Source organism: Trachemys scripta, chromosome 3, assembly GCF_013100865.1.
Source record: "Trachemys scripta elegans isolate TJP31775 chromosome 3, CAS_Tse_1.0, whole genome shotgun sequence".
NCBI classification, from domain to species: Eukaryota; Metazoa; Chordata; order Testudines; family Emydidae; genus Trachemys; species Trachemys scripta.
This window is the reverse complement of record NC_048300.1, coordinates 61,245,508-61,262,448: the sequence shown is the minus strand read 5'-3', so window position 1 is coordinate 61,262,448 and position 16,941 is coordinate 61,245,508. Positions and strand designations below refer to the sequence as shown.

General features: G+C 47.0%; 1 protein-coding gene across 8 annotated transcripts in view; it reads left to right on the top strand.

The window, feature by feature from the left end:
- Positions 1 to 13,719: 13,719 nt before the first annotated feature.
- Positions 13,720 to 16,941, top strand: part of TJAP1 (tight junction associated protein 1) — a 50,653-nt gene continuing 47,431 nt past the window's right edge. For 4 of the 8 annotated variants that reach the window (XM_034764886.1, XM_034764887.1, XM_034764881.1 and 1 more), the window contains exon 1: positions 13,720 to 15,192. The gene's annotated coding sequence lies outside the window, so the exon portion shown is untranslated. The remainder of the gene's footprint in view (positions 15,193 to 16,941) is intronic. The other 4 variants (XM_034764885.1, XM_034764883.1, XM_034764882.1 and 1 more) reach the window with 4 other exon arrangements.

Genomic DNA, 16,941 nt, shown 5'->3' with positions numbered 1-16,941 from the left:
AATCACCAAAAGTGAAGATCCATTCAAGCTGTATCCAATCCTCCCTCCTTTGGCCTAACCGTACCCTGCCTCTTGTCTGCCCTGCACCAGGCATAGGGGTCTCCTGTGCTGGGGTTATTCCTTCTGGAGGTTTATGTCTGCTCTCTGGACTCCATGCTGTAGCTTGGCTGGCACAAGGGGCTCCAGGGTGACAACTAACTGGGCCCTAGATGGACCTCTGGGCAGATCCAGTATGGCAGTTCCTATGAACAAAGCTGCAAGCTCAATACTGGGTGGCCTCAACCCCTGCTAGAATGAGCTGGAGTGAAAGGATTGGATCATCGGTCATTCTGGAAGGGACAGGGCCCCAGATCCACTCTAGCCAGGAGTGGGAAGAGTGAACAAAAAAAAAAAGAAGAGGGAAGCTTGCGGGCCGAGAGGCTCAGGCTCCAGGTGTGAGGCAGAGGGTTATAGGCAACAGCCTGGGAGCTGACTGGGAAGGGAAGGGGTATAGCTCACCCCAAATGTTCAAAAATCAAATCCAACTGCAAAAAAAAATCATGAAATTGTTTTAAAGACTATACTGTGGGTTTTTACTCTGTCTTTTGATTTTTGAGCTTCCTCTGCCCACCCCAGTGTGTGAGAGAGACAGTTCATGTTGCCACTCGACTCTCCCAAAGATACAGACTATGGTGATTTGGGCCCTGGCTGCAGGCTGCCTGGTGGTGCAGGACTTCCAGCTTCTCCCCAAACCCCAACATTCCTTTCACCCCACTTCTGCCCATCCCCCAGCCCAAAGTTTATTCCCCCCCCCCCCCCCCCAAGTCCCACCTCTGCTCCTCCTGCAGCTCCAGGGCTCTTCCTCCCCTCTCCCAGGCCTGGGGAGGCAGCTGCAGCAGGGTCCTCTCTCCCCATTCTCATGCCTGGGGCAGGGGATAGCGCTGTGGGCTCTTTACTCTCCAGTCCTGTGAATAATGAGTCAGTCTGATCCTCCCCTCTCCCTCTCACCAATGCCAGGCCTGGGAAGGAGGAGGAGGGAGCGGAGCCCCCCTGAGCTGCTGGGCTATTTCTGCTCCCTCCTCGCTGGGATAGAGAGTTTTGCTTGCTTCCTGCAGCATCCCTGACCTGCTACTCTTCCCCAGGAGAGGGGCAAGTGGGGTCAGTCAGCTGACTGACCGGAAGGGGCTTTCGCCTGGTGCAATTGGCTCCAGCAAGGGCCCTACATTGTGTTACTCAGGTTGAACTCAGGAGAGTTGGTAGCACTAGGGAGCAGCCTGCCAGCAGGAGACAATCACTGTGGGTGGGCAACAGTGTTTAAGAAGCCCTACCAACACCACTAAGGAGCGGGGGTTAGCTGCCTTCAAGGGATGGACTACTCAGGTCATGCCAGGAAGGAGGAGTCTCACACGTAGTGGCTGAGTTAGGAGCTCCTGTGTTTATCTTTTATTGTAATCTCTAGGCTGGTACCCAGGGTATATGCACACTCTTCTTCCTGCCAGAGGCCCTAGCAATGAATCCTCCTCCAAGTCTAGTGTTTGTGGCGTCTGAGCTTGTGGTACACCGAGTATGCTTCCAGCTATCTTCTACAAAGGCTGGTGTACCTAGGGTTGCCAACTTTGTATTTAAAAAAAAAAAAAAAAACCTACACACTCCAGTAGGAGTGCCAGAACTTCCCACACCCCACCTCGCCTCTTCCCTCTGATGGCCTGCCCCCATTTGCTCCTCTTTCCCCCCCCCTCTCCCCGTTGCTCTCTGCTCTTCCCCACCCCACTGCCTGGCTCAGGAGGGACTCATCCGTGGAGCAGGGGCTGGGAGCTGCAGCTGACGCAAGTAGGAGGCGGCCCTGACTAAGTAGGGGCTGGCATGGGTGATGACCTGGTGCCTCCCCTGCGCACAGTAACCTAAATATTGCTGTCCGGGCAGTAGATCTGACTGGACACTGTGAGGTCCCCTTTTCAACTGGATTTTCTCGTATAAAAAACAGACACCTGGCCCCCCTAAGTGTACCTCACCCCCACAGTGAGGCCTGGCAGGACTGTCAGGGGGGAGGGTTAGCTCAGTGGTTTGAGCATTAGCTTGCTAAACCCAGGGTTATAAATTCAATCCTTGAGGGGGCCACTTAGGGATCTGGGGCAAAGTCATACTTCATCCTGCTAGTGAAGGCAGGGGGCTGGACTCAATGACCTTTCAGGGTCCCTTCCAGTTCTGTGGGATAGGTATATCTCCATTTATATTTATTAGTTGCCAAGCTCTCGTCCTCCAACTACAGCCTCTCCTTAGAAGGGCTCAGAACAGACAGTGTGAGCAATAAGGAGGAGCCCATCATTTCCAGCCAAAGCTCTAGGGGTGCCCAGGCCTCTGGGGACAGGATGGTAAGGCAGGAAGCTGATTCCAGACTGACTGGCTCCTTGGCCTCAAGAACTCTTGCGAAGCAGCGCACTCAGCCACACGCCAAGCGTGTCCTAAGGAAAGGTAACTCCTTCTTGGCCTGCCTGGACCTGTCCCTATAAACAACCAGGGCTCCACAGGGAAAGCAGCATTACAGATTTCACAAGAAACATCTCTTCCAAGCTGGAGAAGTGAGCTAGGCATGGAGAAAAATTCACACAAGCTCTGGTTCCTCAAGAGCCTAGGTAGCCAGATACCCCTGTTTGACAGACACTCAGAACAGACAAGGATCGGAGCAACTCCTGAGTTTGTGCAGGACTGAGGGTATGGATTGCCCACATTACAGAATAAAATCATCATAAAAAGGTAAACAGCATCACCCCCCACACATACACGAGACCTCCCTGTATATACAGGGAAAACACCCAATCTTCCTGCACACACAGGTGAGGCTGCCCCTGTTCCCCATTCACACAGCTAGGTGAGACATCCCCCTTCTACACAAACATACACAGGAGACAGCCTACCCTACCTTTGCACACCCACAGTGACTCCTCTGCCCCACCTATAGGTAAAGCCCCTTTGGGTATGCAGACAGGTGAGTCCCATCATCATATCTAGACCTCAGCCACCTCCCTGCACACACAGGTGAGAACTAGGGTTGCCAATTTTGGTTGGATGTATTCCTGAAGGTTTCATCACATGACATTATCATTAATTAAAGACTAATCGTTAATTAAATTCCTGGAGACTGCAGGACAATCCTGGAGGGTTGGCAACTCTAGGAGAACCCCTGTGTACTTTGAACCCAGTTCATTTCAAACACTTTATTAGCAGGACAAGCTAAACAAGTTTTCACAAAAAGTAACAGATTCACAACCTCTGGAGGCTCTGTCTGAGGCAGACAACTCCTCCAGCCTCTGCCCAGGACAGGGCTTCACCCTGTAGTTGAAGTTTAATACCCTGGAACCATTTGTCAGTGCCCTGTGTTCTTTATTCAGTGGCAGGTTGCCACATATAGTTATTATTTTAATGTTTACTATTTGTATTGTAGTAGCACCCAGAACCCCATCTGAAATCAGAGCCCCATTGTGCTGGGACTGTACAAACAAAGACACAATCCCTTCACTGAAGAACTAACCAGTACTGCAACTGGACTTCTGGGGGTAGACCGCTGCGTCCTATTGTCTCTAACAGGGATCTGTGGAGGTGGAGGGGTCCAACTATGTAGAACTCATTGCAAGATCGCAGCCTCATTAAAGGCAAGATGGAACAAGTGCGTGTAACTAGCAAGCAGAGGGAGGGGGGGAGGCAGGATGAGGGGGATGGTAACCAGATCACATGGTTACAGAAGGCCTTGTTTTCTGTTGCCCCACACCTTGTGGAGTGATGCACACCAGCGCAAAGTAGGTGTAAAAGGCAACTCTTTGGATCTGATAAGGTTTTGCACTCACCCTGCATAAATAATAACTGCAAGAGAGTATCACCACCACACTCAGTTATTCATAATTCATAAGTTCCTTTATTAAATCCAAAGGCCAAATGCTATTTAGATAAGTGCTCTAAACATGCCTAAAAAGTCTAAATAATAAGCAATTTATTACATCCAAACAGTAACAAAACATTTGATCAAGATACTTACAAATGGGCTAAAGCCAGGGATGTTCAGATCTAGATTGGTCAGCTCCAACTTGGTCAGGCCGGTATTAGCAATGCACTCTTTAAGAGTTTACCTTTTTATACCCTTTAACAAACAAGTGACACCATTGCCAATGCCAATTATCGGATTTTAGCTAAGGCCAGATGAAGTAATTTCTTATATAGCCAATTATTTACTGCACCTTATACTCAATTAACTGTGTTTGATTTCTATTACTTTAGCCTCAACCTTACATAAGAAAATACTGGTAGGCTGAAGGATTACTAAAAGTTTAACACAACAACTCTTCTTTCTCATGATTTCATTCTTTCTGGCTCCATGATTTGGGCCTATTTTGCAAGCTAATATCCCACTCAATTTAAAACTATAGTTCACTCAAATCTAATGGGGGCCTATATTCCTACATTCCCCACCTTAAACCCTATGCACTAATGTGGGTTTTATGACATTAATCATTTCAAACAGACTTCTGCAATTTTGCAAAATGTTAATATAACTGCTAAATTCTGCAATATAGAATCAATCACCACAATAATATTGATCATTACCAAAACTTAACAATAACCTTCACCATGGATATAATCCCACATTAGAAGATTGCTCTGCTTTTAAAGCACCTTTCAGCAATTTTAACTTTGCCTTTATTTCAATTACATTATGAAAAACTAGTACAAAATATTTTATTTCCATGTATTGCCATGGGAAGTTCAGGTGTGAAACAGAACTTAGGCCAATTAAAATAACATTCTCTGGTTCCATACGGGAAGTGGTTGTTTCCAGTATTTACCATTCTCCCAGCATAGTCCCAGATATTACCTCACCCCCTTGTCTCTTTAATTCCCACCATAGGCAGTTTTTACTTCTTCAACTTCTCAGTGTCTCAACCATACTGTGGAATTTGGAGAGTGTTCCCTGATAGTGAACCTACATGCTGGCAACTCTGTTTGTAAGACATTACACCTGCATGTGTAAGTGTCCCCCAGGTGCAAACAGCAGTACAAGTCTGGGGCTGTCCAGACCTTGTCATTGTCTGCAACAGTATGTGAGAAAGGAAAACAAACTCCTTCCACACCATATGGGTTGCAGCACTTTCCAGTATTTCACTGGTAACACTCTGACCAAGGCTTATTTGATAAACTTCATAGTATTGGACCCTTGTTAATTTCTTACCCTGTACCAATTAGTATTCCCTTGTACCAAATTTTTAACTTTTCTCTGACACTTAAGGCTGATTTCACAGCATATATGTACCATATACTAGATATGTCATTACAGTACTTTTGCCTTTTACCTTTCATGATAGCAAATTAATTTTATCTTACACATTTAAAAAAAAATCATTTACAACATCATGCATATAAAACACTTAAAAGCTCTTTCTCAGTCAGTGCTTTGCTTTGTTGATTTTTAAAAATGCAATGCAATTCTCTAGATGCTAATTCTTGCTAAAACACTTGCTTATGTAATAAATCCAGTACTTCTGCTGTTAGCTTCTGTTAAAATGCTTGGTCATGTTCCTACAATGTCTCTATATGTCAGCTTGGGTTCAGAGCGACAGACCAGTCCCAAACAGTTCAGCTTCCATGCCACTTCTATTAAGTCCCCTCTGGTTTCATTGCTGCGCACCTTGGCAGGTTAATGCATTTTAAAAGTCCTTTTAATAGTTTTTAAACCATTTTTGACCAAACTCCAGTGAATGCAAATTAGTGAAATTCAATAACACTGGTACATGAATAAACTGAACAATGTTATACAATATTTCTTTAATAGATTTAACCCTAAGACATTATTTGGACCTGTTTCCAATCTACGACATTTCAGTTTTTCTCTTTTTTACATTTTCTAATACAATTGACCAAAAATATTATTGTTTTGTTTTAATACAATTATTCTTTTTCCATTCACAAAACACCACCACATATGTTTTTCACTCCATTCATAACATTTATTTTACACCACAGCTGGATAGGATAGGATTTTTAATGCTTAAGCTCAATTTCTTATATTCGCTGATGTTCCTTGATGCTGGGTTGGTTTCTGCTGTCAAAGCATACAGCCCTCTGAAAAAGAAAACACAACAGACTCAGGCTCCCCTTTGGAACTTTTATATTATTTTAATTAAATAACATGTTGTATTTACATTTCTTTTACACCTTTTCCGGTATATGTGGCATATTCTGTGGGAATGCACATTTCTTCCATATTTTGACCCCATCCTTTATTTGCCATAAAGTCATATTAGCCATATCACTTTTCATATGAAGTGGAACTGTGGGTTGTGTTCTTACAGAGTTACCTCTATCAAAGTAACTGTCTGATTACTCAGAGCCTCCTTAAGGCTCAGTGTTCCTAACATTGCTTCTCTTGTGCCACCCCCCACCCCGCTGCTCGAAGTGCACTGTGTCGTATGATTTTTCATTCTTTTCCTGAAGGTATTTTAGCTGATGTTTTATTACTGAAAATGGATCAGGGTTTCTCCCCACTATTCTCGTTCTGGCCACCTGTGCCACAGTCACAACCATGTCCTCTAGTCCTTATTTAGAAAGAGCTTGAACTTTATAAAAGCACTGAGGTACCCAAAGGGTTAAATGCTAAATAACAAAGCCAAATAACACCAGCTACCTGTGTTTGGCAATAAGTGTCAGTTTTGCAACTTTGAATGAAAGATTCAAACGGATTTGTAGTGAAATATTTTAAAAGCCCGTTCATTTAACATGTACAAAACAGGGTTTGACAGGCAAGGAGTGTTCGTTTAGGTTTTTTAAACTTTGCATAATTACACAAGTGTATCTGTATTTCTTGTAAACATTTTTGCTCAATATCCCTTACGATGCTCTAATTATTAGTTTTTTACACAACTGTACCCAGATATCCTTCCCTACTTGTACACTCAGAAGCAGTCAAGCTCAAATGGAAACCCCTCTTTTAGTGATTTTGACTAAATCGTCCATAGTAAAATGATTCAAGACAGCTTGTCTTTCTGCCTGTAGCAGTAATTTACAAATCGATTATTTACAGAGGCATTCAGTGGAAAGGGTCCATTTCCTTCAGAATGGTTATAAAGGCTTGGAGGGGGGGGGAGAAGCATAGTGGTGGTGGTTGTCACTACTGTTGCATAATTTGTTTGATTTTACTAAGCATTTCACCAGGCATGACTGCAGGGAGTTATACTGACATAAATAATTGGATTTCATTATCAAACAAAGCACTCTCTTTCCCCATTTTACTAATGTTGGTTCCAGTCCTTTTACTACACCAGCTTGCTTAACCCCTCTAGCACATTGCAAAGTTTTTGATGTCTGTATAAACACTCCCTTTAATTCCTCACTCTTTTCCTTAAATAATAAATAAATAAATAAATAAATCATGTACTTATCTTCCAAAGTGACTCAGCACTGAGCTTATTTTTCTGCTTTTTTGCATTTACTGTTTAGCTACAATTACTACAATCACCCATGAGTCTTACTCTTTAAAATTTCAGTGGCACTCAACGGACCTCTGCCGTGATTTGCCAGGAATTTATTTATGGCATTCAATGGACCACTGCCATGGTCTGCCAAGCTGTCTTTTACATAGGTATCCAAAGTACCTCCCACTATTCCCCTTATGGTACTGAATTTCTTTTTAGGAGAGAATTCTATACTGGCCCCAGAAGATAGGTCACTACCCCTTCACCCTAGGGGCTTAGAACAACTGAAATTAGTGTTGTCTTCCTCCTGGGTCACTATAATGTTGGAATCATTATTATTGATGCAGGGTATCACCACCACACTAAGTAAACCATAAATTCCTTTATTAAATCCAAAGGCCAAATGGTATTTATACAAGTGCTCTAAACATGTGTAAAAAGCCTAAATAATAAGCAGTTAATTGTATCCAGACAGTAACAAAACCACTTATAAGTATTTGATCAAGATACTTACAAATGTGCTAATGCCAGGGGTGCTCAGACCCACATTGGTCAGCTCCAACTTGTCAGGCAGGTATTAGCAATGAACCCTTTAAGAGTTTAGTTTTTTATAACTTTTAACAAACAAATGATGTCACTGCAAATCATTGGACCTTAGCTAAGGCCAACTGAAGGAGTTTCTTATATAGCCAATTATTTACTGCACTGTGTACCCAATTATCTGTGTTTTAGTTCTATTACTTTAGCCCAAACCTTAAATAAAATAACACTGGGGCTACATCTGCACTACAGCTCTTACAGCTGTACCAATGCAGCTGTGCCACTGTAGTGCTTGTGGTGGAGATGCTCTAAGCCAGGGGTGGCCAACCTGAGCCTGAGAAGGAGCCAGAATTTACCAATGTACATTGCCAAAGAGCCACAGTAATATGTCAGCAGCCCCCTATCAGCTCCCCCACACCGCTCCCAGTGTCTCCCAACCACCGGCAGCCACGCCTAGCAGTGCATCCCCCTTCCTCCCTGCACCTCCCACTCAGCTGTTTTGTGGCATGCAGGAGGCTCGGAGGGGGAGGAGCGAGGGCATGGCAGGCTCAGGGGAGGGGTCGGGAAGGGGTGGAGTGGGGGCAGGGCCTGTGGCAGAACCAGGGTTAAGCAGTGAGCAGCCCCCGGCACATTGGAAAGTTGGCACCTATAGCTCCAGCCCCAGAGTCAGTGCCTATACAAGGAGCTGCACATTAACTTCTGAAGAGCCACAGGTTGGCCACCCCTGCTCTAAGCCGACAGAAGAAAGCTCTCCCATCAGCTTAATAACTCCTGCCTCTGCGAGAAGCAGTAGCTATGTTGGTGGGAGCTCTCCTGCTGACTTAGTGCTGTCTTCACCAGTGCTTAGATCAATATAATTTACATCACTCAAGGGTGTGGATTATTCACATCCCTTAGCAACATAAATTATACTGAAGTAACTTGTAGTATAGACAAGGTCTGGTATTTTGAAGGGTCACTACAAGTTTAACACAACTCTTCTTTCTCATAATCTCATTCTTTTTGGTTCCATGATTTGGGCCTATTGCTCGTGCTAGTACCCCAACTCAGTTTAAAACTATAGTTCGCCCAAATCTAATGTGAGCCTATATTCCTTGAGTCTGCACTAGGGTAAATAACTGCACAAGGTGAAGAGCAAGAGACGATCAGGCCCGCTATGTTCTTTTCTTTCTGGCTAGTTAGATGGCCAGTCAGGATCACTGAGAATTGTGATATTGTACGGAATTGAAATGTACTGCTAAGGAAGGTTGAAGAACACCAGATTGACATTTTCAGTTCTTGTCATCTTCATCAGCTGCTCCATATCAAGTGGCAGGGCAAGATCAGAAATGAGGATTCAAAGCTGAATCCTGCAGCCACCTTCATAAGCACTAGTTCCATTTCTAGGTGTGGACATATTATTAGAATGGAAAACCAATGAAATCCAAAGCATGTGTACCAAGGAATGCTGCTACATATGGCCAGCGATCACATGAGGACCAAAAACATCAGTGGCGTGATAAGATTGCCAGTAATGGACATAAGCTGAATATACAGTTAGACCACCGGAAACATCTTGTCAGTGACTGACCTGGGTGATGCTTGATTTGCAAGGAGGCCATATCTTTAGGGGATTTGTCATGCAAATGATGATGAGAGGCCATTGAGATCTATTTGATTTCTGTGTATTTATATTTTATAATATATATATACCTATATACATATGTTTAAATTATTTGAATCCATCTAGCTGTCCTAAAGGCAATCTATCGTAACCACGTGTTTTTATCATTGTTATCCTCATCCTTCCTTCCCCATTCCCATTGATCATGTGTTACACCCCCTTGCTGAGTCTTGTCTTGAATTGAATTATACGCTCTTTGAGATAAGGAACTGGGCCTACTTGTATGGCTGTACTGTACCAGGATCCCTTTGCACCTGCCTACCCCAGAGTGCATTTCCTATGTTGCTAAGGTTTTGTTCATGATTCCTGTTTTGGACCCGTCCCATGAGAATTCCTCTCCAGCTGAGGACTAGCCAGGAATCCCCTCCAGAGTCTGCCAAGGCTGCCCCAGAATGGGCGGGCGTGCAGGAGGGGGGACAGAGTATTTCCTGAGTGCCGTCTGCGTGCCTGTGATGTCCCAGGGAAGGAGAGGAGAGAACATCTCTACAGGGAGGCTCCATCCCTTGCTTCATACAGAGGAAAGCTGGAGGCCAGTGAGTCAGTCTCTTATTTCAGGCTTCCCTGGTGGGGCACAGCCAGTCAGATGCCAGGCTGTCTCACCAGCTTGACATGGGGTGACTGTGAACCTGAGCGGCCTAAGCCTGCACTGCCTCCCTCTGGTGGGGAGACAATACTTCTCAGCCTCCTGACATCCACTCCATCACCAGTCAAAATTGTAAATGCTTTACTAAATAGGGGGATTCATCTCTCCACAGGGTGGCACCTGCCCCTCCAGGGGTCTCTTTTATACTGTTACAGTGGTCTATATAAAGTGCTGCCTCTTGGAAAGTATTTTGAAGAGATTCTTTCCTGCTCTTCACTGAGGGTCATAAATTCAGCTGGTATTTAAGAGAATCTCAAATGTATTTCCAGGGTCATTTGCCGGGGGCTTTCGCATCAGCCAGAGGCCCCTTAAAATAAAGGGATTATTGGGAGTCCAGTGTTAGATTACCTGGTGCTTGTTAATTGAACTTCAGAAGCTTTAGTGAGCAACTGGCTCCAGCAGGGAGCAGCGCTTTGGTATTAACAGTTATATAAATGAATATAATGTAACATAACATAATGCACCCACAACATCTCACACCTCAGCTCCCAGTGCAGGGGTGAACCTGCTGCCTACCTTGTAGAAACACAGGGCTAGGAGAGCCAAGAAGGAGTAAATAATGGGTAGAGTAATAGGAGTCAGGACTGCTGGGTTCTGTTTTGGGAGGGGAGTGTTTTATAGTGGTTATAGCATGGGATTCAGGACTCCTGAGTTATATTGCTGACTCTGTCTCTAATTCATTGTTTGACACTGTGGAAGTCACTTAGGGTCCAATTTTGAGAAGTGCTGAGCACCATTAATTCCAAGAAGAGTCAATAGGAGTGGTGAGTGCTCTGAATATCTGAAAATCAGGCTCTTAACTTCTTGTTAGGCTTAATTAATGTATGTTTGTAAAGTGCTTTGAGATCCTAAGTCTATAAAAGAGCAAGGGGCTCTCTAATCGTTGTCACCTACAGCATATACTCACAGAAACTCGGACAGGCTCAAGTGTGAAGGCTCCAAGGCAGCTAGGGCCAGTGGAAATGAGAAACCTCTTCGGCTATGAAAATTTCATCAGCTGGCGCTGTGGAGGCAAGAATCTGGAAACGCAGAGCAGATGGGCAGCCTGGATTCTTGGAGCCATTGTTCTTCTGCCTGTTATCTGACTCCAGTGCAGAGAGAGGATGTGGAGAATTTATGGAGGCACAAGTATTGAAGGCTTTCTTGAAATATCCCTGGATGACGCATGGCCCAGGGCAGCAGGCACCGCTGGGTGTGGTTCAGATGTTCTAGCTTCTTCCCAAGCACAACAATCTCAAGGTCATGGAAGCAGAACGCTGCCGAATCCCTGTCTTCAGCTGTGAGAAGCCTTTCACCACTTAGATGTGGACCTGGCAGGGTCACAGAGGAAGTAAGTTTAGGGGTCTCATCCAAATACCCAGAGGGCTTTTTCCAACTTATAAAATCTCATCTCAGTTTGGCTCAGTTCATTTGCCACGTCAGTATCTGTTCAGGAGATGCTCAGAACTGAAAAATAACAGAGGTGGGAAGGGCTGCAGTACAGGAGTGAGTGACAATGGGCAGAATTATATCTGGTCTAAAACTGGAATAGTTTCAGGTCAGGATTCAGAGAGCTTGTGGGGGGGCAGGACTAGAATAGCAGGGGGTTGCAGGTGAGGAGTGAGGGGTACTGGTAGAACTATGTGGTAGTCCCACGATTCGAACAGCCTTGCCCACATTCTGCCTGCCTCTATCCATTCTCCTCAGTCCCCGCACTTTTAGGAGAACAAAGTTCTCCTACATCTCTTGTTAAGTGGATTTTTCCACTCTCCACCTCTCTCTTTCCCTCCCCATGTGGTCCCACATACAGGTTAGAATCCTCTGTTTATAGCATCATAACATAGCAACAGACTATGATGTGCCCCAGGACTAAGTCTGATGTGCAGCCTTCTGGGGAGGGGAGACAGGGTTTTTGTTGGGAATTAGTAACATAACAAGGGTAAGATGCTGTGGATCTGGGCCCAGGCATCTGCTAAAGTGATACCGTTGGGAAATATCTGAGGCAGAATTGCCCCTTGTTCTTGTGATGCAGGCCAGAGTGCCCTGCATTCAGCAAGGAAAAGACTCCTGCATGTACATGCGCGTCATTGCTACAGTGCCTTAGATTCTGCTTGTGATACCATCCAGGACTACAACTCTACTGCAGCAGAATTATATCTCTGTGTCATGACCTCCCATTCATTTGACTTATGGAACCTCGGAGCATCCCTAACGTGACTCACCCCCACCCCCGCCTCTGAGCTGGGAAAAGGCCAAGGGGCGAAAGCAGAAAGGAGCAGCCTCCTTCAGGTTGTTTTAGTGCAGGGATCGGCAACCTTTGGCACGTGGCCAGCACATCTCCACGCCGCTTCCCGCAGCCCCCATTGGCCTGAAGAGGCGAACCGCGGCCAGTGAGAGCCGCGATTGGGCGAACCTGCTGACGCGGCAGGTAAACAAACTGGCTCGGCCCGCCAGGGTGCTTACCCTGGCAGGTTGTGTGCCAAAGGTTGCCAATCCCTGTTTTAGTGACACCGAATTCCCCTCCCCATGAGGAAGCAGAGCCTCCAGGGCAGGGTTAAGGTAGTCACAGGGCAGTGGAGGTGTGGGGTTGGAAGTCTGGGGAGGGACTCTGAGCAAACACATGCACTGAATTTCCCCTCACCCAGGGTAGGGAAGCCAATGAGAGTAGGTGAAGCAGCCTGCCCCCCTCCTCCCCCCTAGTGTCCTGGCTGCAGTGTAGTTGTAGCTGTGTTAGCCCCAGGCTGTTAGAGAGACAAGGTGGTAAGAGCTTTTAGTGGACCGACTTCTGGGAGTGAGACGAGCCTTGGAGCCTCGCAGGTCCCTCCTAGCGTCACAGCGAACTGGAAGGCGGAACGGATAGTTTAGCCTGAGTTAGTTAGCACATATTGTAAGGGACCATTCAAGGCAGAGCGGCCCATTAACCCCCCTGCAGTCAGAGGATAAAAAGGGGGTTACAGAGCGTGTCTCTCTCACCCACAGAAGCTGGCCCAATAAAAGCTATCGCCTCACCCGTGATCACCTCGTCTCCCCGCCCCCCGGGCCGGGTCCCTGACGTGTGCGGGACCAAGAGAGGCGCCTCAGTCCGACACCTGGAAGATGCTTGTGAACGTGGGACAGCCCAGCTCGGTGAGCTGCTCCCTGCCAGGGCTTGTCTACATGGGGCATTTACCGGTGACTCCGGTGTAACCACCCCGTGGGCAGCGAGCGCTCCTGCTCTGCTCTAAGCACACCAGCGCAGCCCTGTGTGTCCCTGCGCAGAGCAGCCCCTTCCCCCCCCCCGGCAGCGAGTCTCAGAGCCCGGGACTCGCGCTACGAGGAGCCGCGCAGGCTCTGTACCCTACTCCCCTCGTGGCCATGGTGATCTACCACGCGTCTCTCTCCCTCTGCCGTGCGTGACCCCGCCCCCTCTCGATGACGCACCTACGCCACTGCGTGGGGATTCCGCCGGATTACCCAGCGTACCCCGCGGCAAAATGGTGGCCTAAGCCGAGCGCGCGGGGCCGGGCCGAGCGGGGGCAAAGTTTGGGGCGGGCTCGAGACAGAACCGAACCGGGTCAGAACCGGCTGTAAAGTCCCCGGGAGTCCGGGAGGAGCGGAGCCCGACTGGTTCCGAGCCAGACCGGGACCCCGGGGGGTTGAGGGAACCCAGCCAGGTCAGAACCGAGCCCGGGGCCCGACTGCGCCGGCACCGAACCTGGCCCCGAGCGCTCAGGTCCGAGTTGGGTCAGAACCGGTCTGGGATAGGGCCCAGCCTGGCCAGGTCAGAGCTCCGCCAGCGCAAAGAGCGCCCCGTCCGGATCAGAACCGAACCGGGACCCGCGAGAAAGGGAGGAGTTCGGCTCTGCCCCCAGCTTGTCGCCCTCGGGCTAAAGGGGAGGGAAACAGGCAGAACTAACTGTAAAGTCACATTGGTGTTGGGGGAGCTGGGCCCAACTTGGTCAGAAGAGAACTGGGAGATGTGAGCCCAGGAAGGAAAACTGTATCAGAACCAGACAATCACCCCTGGGCTGCAGGGGCCAGGACAGGCCAGAGCTGAATTGGGGGTAGAAGAGGTGCATGGGTCAGGAACTGAACCCTGCAGGGGAAGACAGTGGAACTGAGACAATTTAAACCCAGTTGAGTCTGGAAATCGAGGAAGACTGATCCCAGAACTGAACTAGGTCTGCTTGTGGGCCAGAGAGGTCTAAACTAAGTTTGAACAGAACCAGATCCTTATGGAGTGAAAGATGAGGAGCTATGTGTGTTTAGGGGTGAGACAGTGATAGCCACAACAAGAGGGCTTTGGAATTGGAAATGAAGTGAAGCAAATCTGAGACAGTTTGTGTGATCAAGACCCAAACTGTGTTGAAGAAGTCAGAGTAGGGGAGAGGGAACTACACTGTGTCTGTGCCAAATCTGGTCGGGGAGGAGAGAGGATCCTTTACCAACCTAGAGACCCTCCCTGGCACCAGGCATCATCCAAGAGACTTTCTGCAAGGAAGTTAGTGAATCTGAACAGATCCCAAGAACAAGGAAAGTTTAGAGAACAGCAGAGCTGAGCAAATGATACTGAACCACATCTGGATTTGGTCTAGAGCGTGAGTGGGAGACAATTGAGTATGAAAGAAGTGAAAGGTTGAGCACTGGCACCGGGATTTGTAAACGGAAGAGGGAAAAAATTATTTCCAACTGAAATTGCATTAATCGGCAAAAGGGTGAGTGAGTGAGCTGTGATTTTTCTCTGAGCTGGGAATGGACCAGGTCTGAGAGAGGCCAGCTGGAGTGAGCCCACTGAAAAGACAGCCCGGCAAAATGAGACTGCTCCTTGCCTGACAGGGCTTCTCAAAGCTGCAGATCTGTATTTTGCAGAATCAGTCCAGTGACAGAGCTGATATAAAGGGGCTGCACAGGAGGAGGAAGTGAATCCCTTGGATACAAACAGCAGAGAGCAGGTAAGGAAGCCAGGAACGAGGTGATGCTACATCAGCCCACACTCTGCGTTTCAATATTTGAATTCCTTAAATCCTAAAGTGCAAATGTGTGAGGACAAACCGTGCAAATGGTCCATCTGTAGGTCCTGCATGCTAGGGTGTCCTCCTTGTCATATTAGGTCCATGTTATGTAAAGCGGGCCCAAGGTGAGATGGTAGATGGAGAGATGGTAACTACAGGCTGCTCATAAGAGAAATTGGGAGTTTCTGGGTAGAATTCAAGATCAGCCACTAGGCAGACAAACTTAACTCAAACCAGGGCAGTACTAGTGGTCTTTGTGCCCCATGAAATGAGCACTTTAAAGCCCCCCTTTTCAGTACTGAAGTAGCTGTGGATACAGTTCTTGAAATGAGTCGATGTGGACTGGATCCAGGCTGGTCCAGGGAGCGCTGGAGCTATCCCTGCCTAATTAAAAAAAGTTCTACCCTGCTGGAGCTGCACAGACAGATCCTCAGGATCTCTTTGATGTCTGGTCTGAGCTTAAAATGCAGATCAACCTAACAATTCACACCCCAGAGCACCGTAGCTGAGCCATCCTAATCCCCAGTGTAGATGCAGCTAGGTCGATGGAAAAACTCCTCCTGTCAGTGGCAGGAAGTGTCTACGCTATGGCGCTGCAGTGGCATAGCTGCATGTAGCACCCGTAGTGCACACATGGCCTCTTGTGAGAATTGTGATGTCTCAAATTAGGTAATTTTAGTAATTCCCTAATCTGCCAGGTAATTCCTTCTAGTAAATCTTTGCATCTATGTTTTAGGTGATCCCCTAATGCCAAGGCAAGTGCACGTCTGAGCTTGCCTGCAGTGGGGGTAAGGAATGTGTGGAGATCAAGTTGAGAGGATGGGCTGTTCACTATTTATGTAGTTTTTTGACTTGTGCTGCCCTTCCTCACTCCTTTCCCCTGGAGTCACTTTCAATGTAAACTTCCTTTCTGTTTCTACCTGTCACTCAATCTGTACAGAAAGTATTAGGTACCTGTACCTAAACGGTGTTCTGTGCATACCAGATTCAGAGTGTAAGATCAGCATTTAATCTCACTGGTGTAACCTGCAGCATCAGGAGTCTCTTTGCTTTTAGCTCTCTTTATAGGCAGCCATGTGGCTCATATAATATACTGGGAACACACTCTGGGTTGCCAGATGTGGTCTATAGAGTTCCACAATGCAGCCTGTGACTACCTTCATCTTTAATGTCATCGAGCCACTTGGCGATCAAAAAGGGATGTTACTGCTGGGACCTGTTGCCTCTGTACAAAGATGCATTGCAGTCTTCTACATACTGTGCCGAGTAGCTGTGGCGCTCTGCCAGTTGCTTTTTCTTTTTTCCAGATTTCAAACCCCGAATTTTTATCTTTTTCCTGTCTTCCTAAATGGCACCTGGGTGGCACAGAGTGTAAAAGGGCCCAGGAGTTTGGGAAGGGTGTGCTTCTCATTGAGGACCCGTCCCTTGTGTTCAGGGTGGATAACTGATGCACCACACTTTGGCATGGTGGTGGGTATCCACTGGAGAGTGTGTGGTATCAGGAGCTGCGTGTAATATAGGATTGTGGCAGTTGGCCTTCCTTGCCTTATGGGTGCTTTAAATGGTTATAATAATAATAATAATAATGGAGATATCCCATCTCCCTGAACTGGAAGGGACCTTGAAAGGTCATCAAGTCCAGCCCCCTGCCTTCACTAGCAGGACCAAGTACTGATTTTGCCCCAGAGT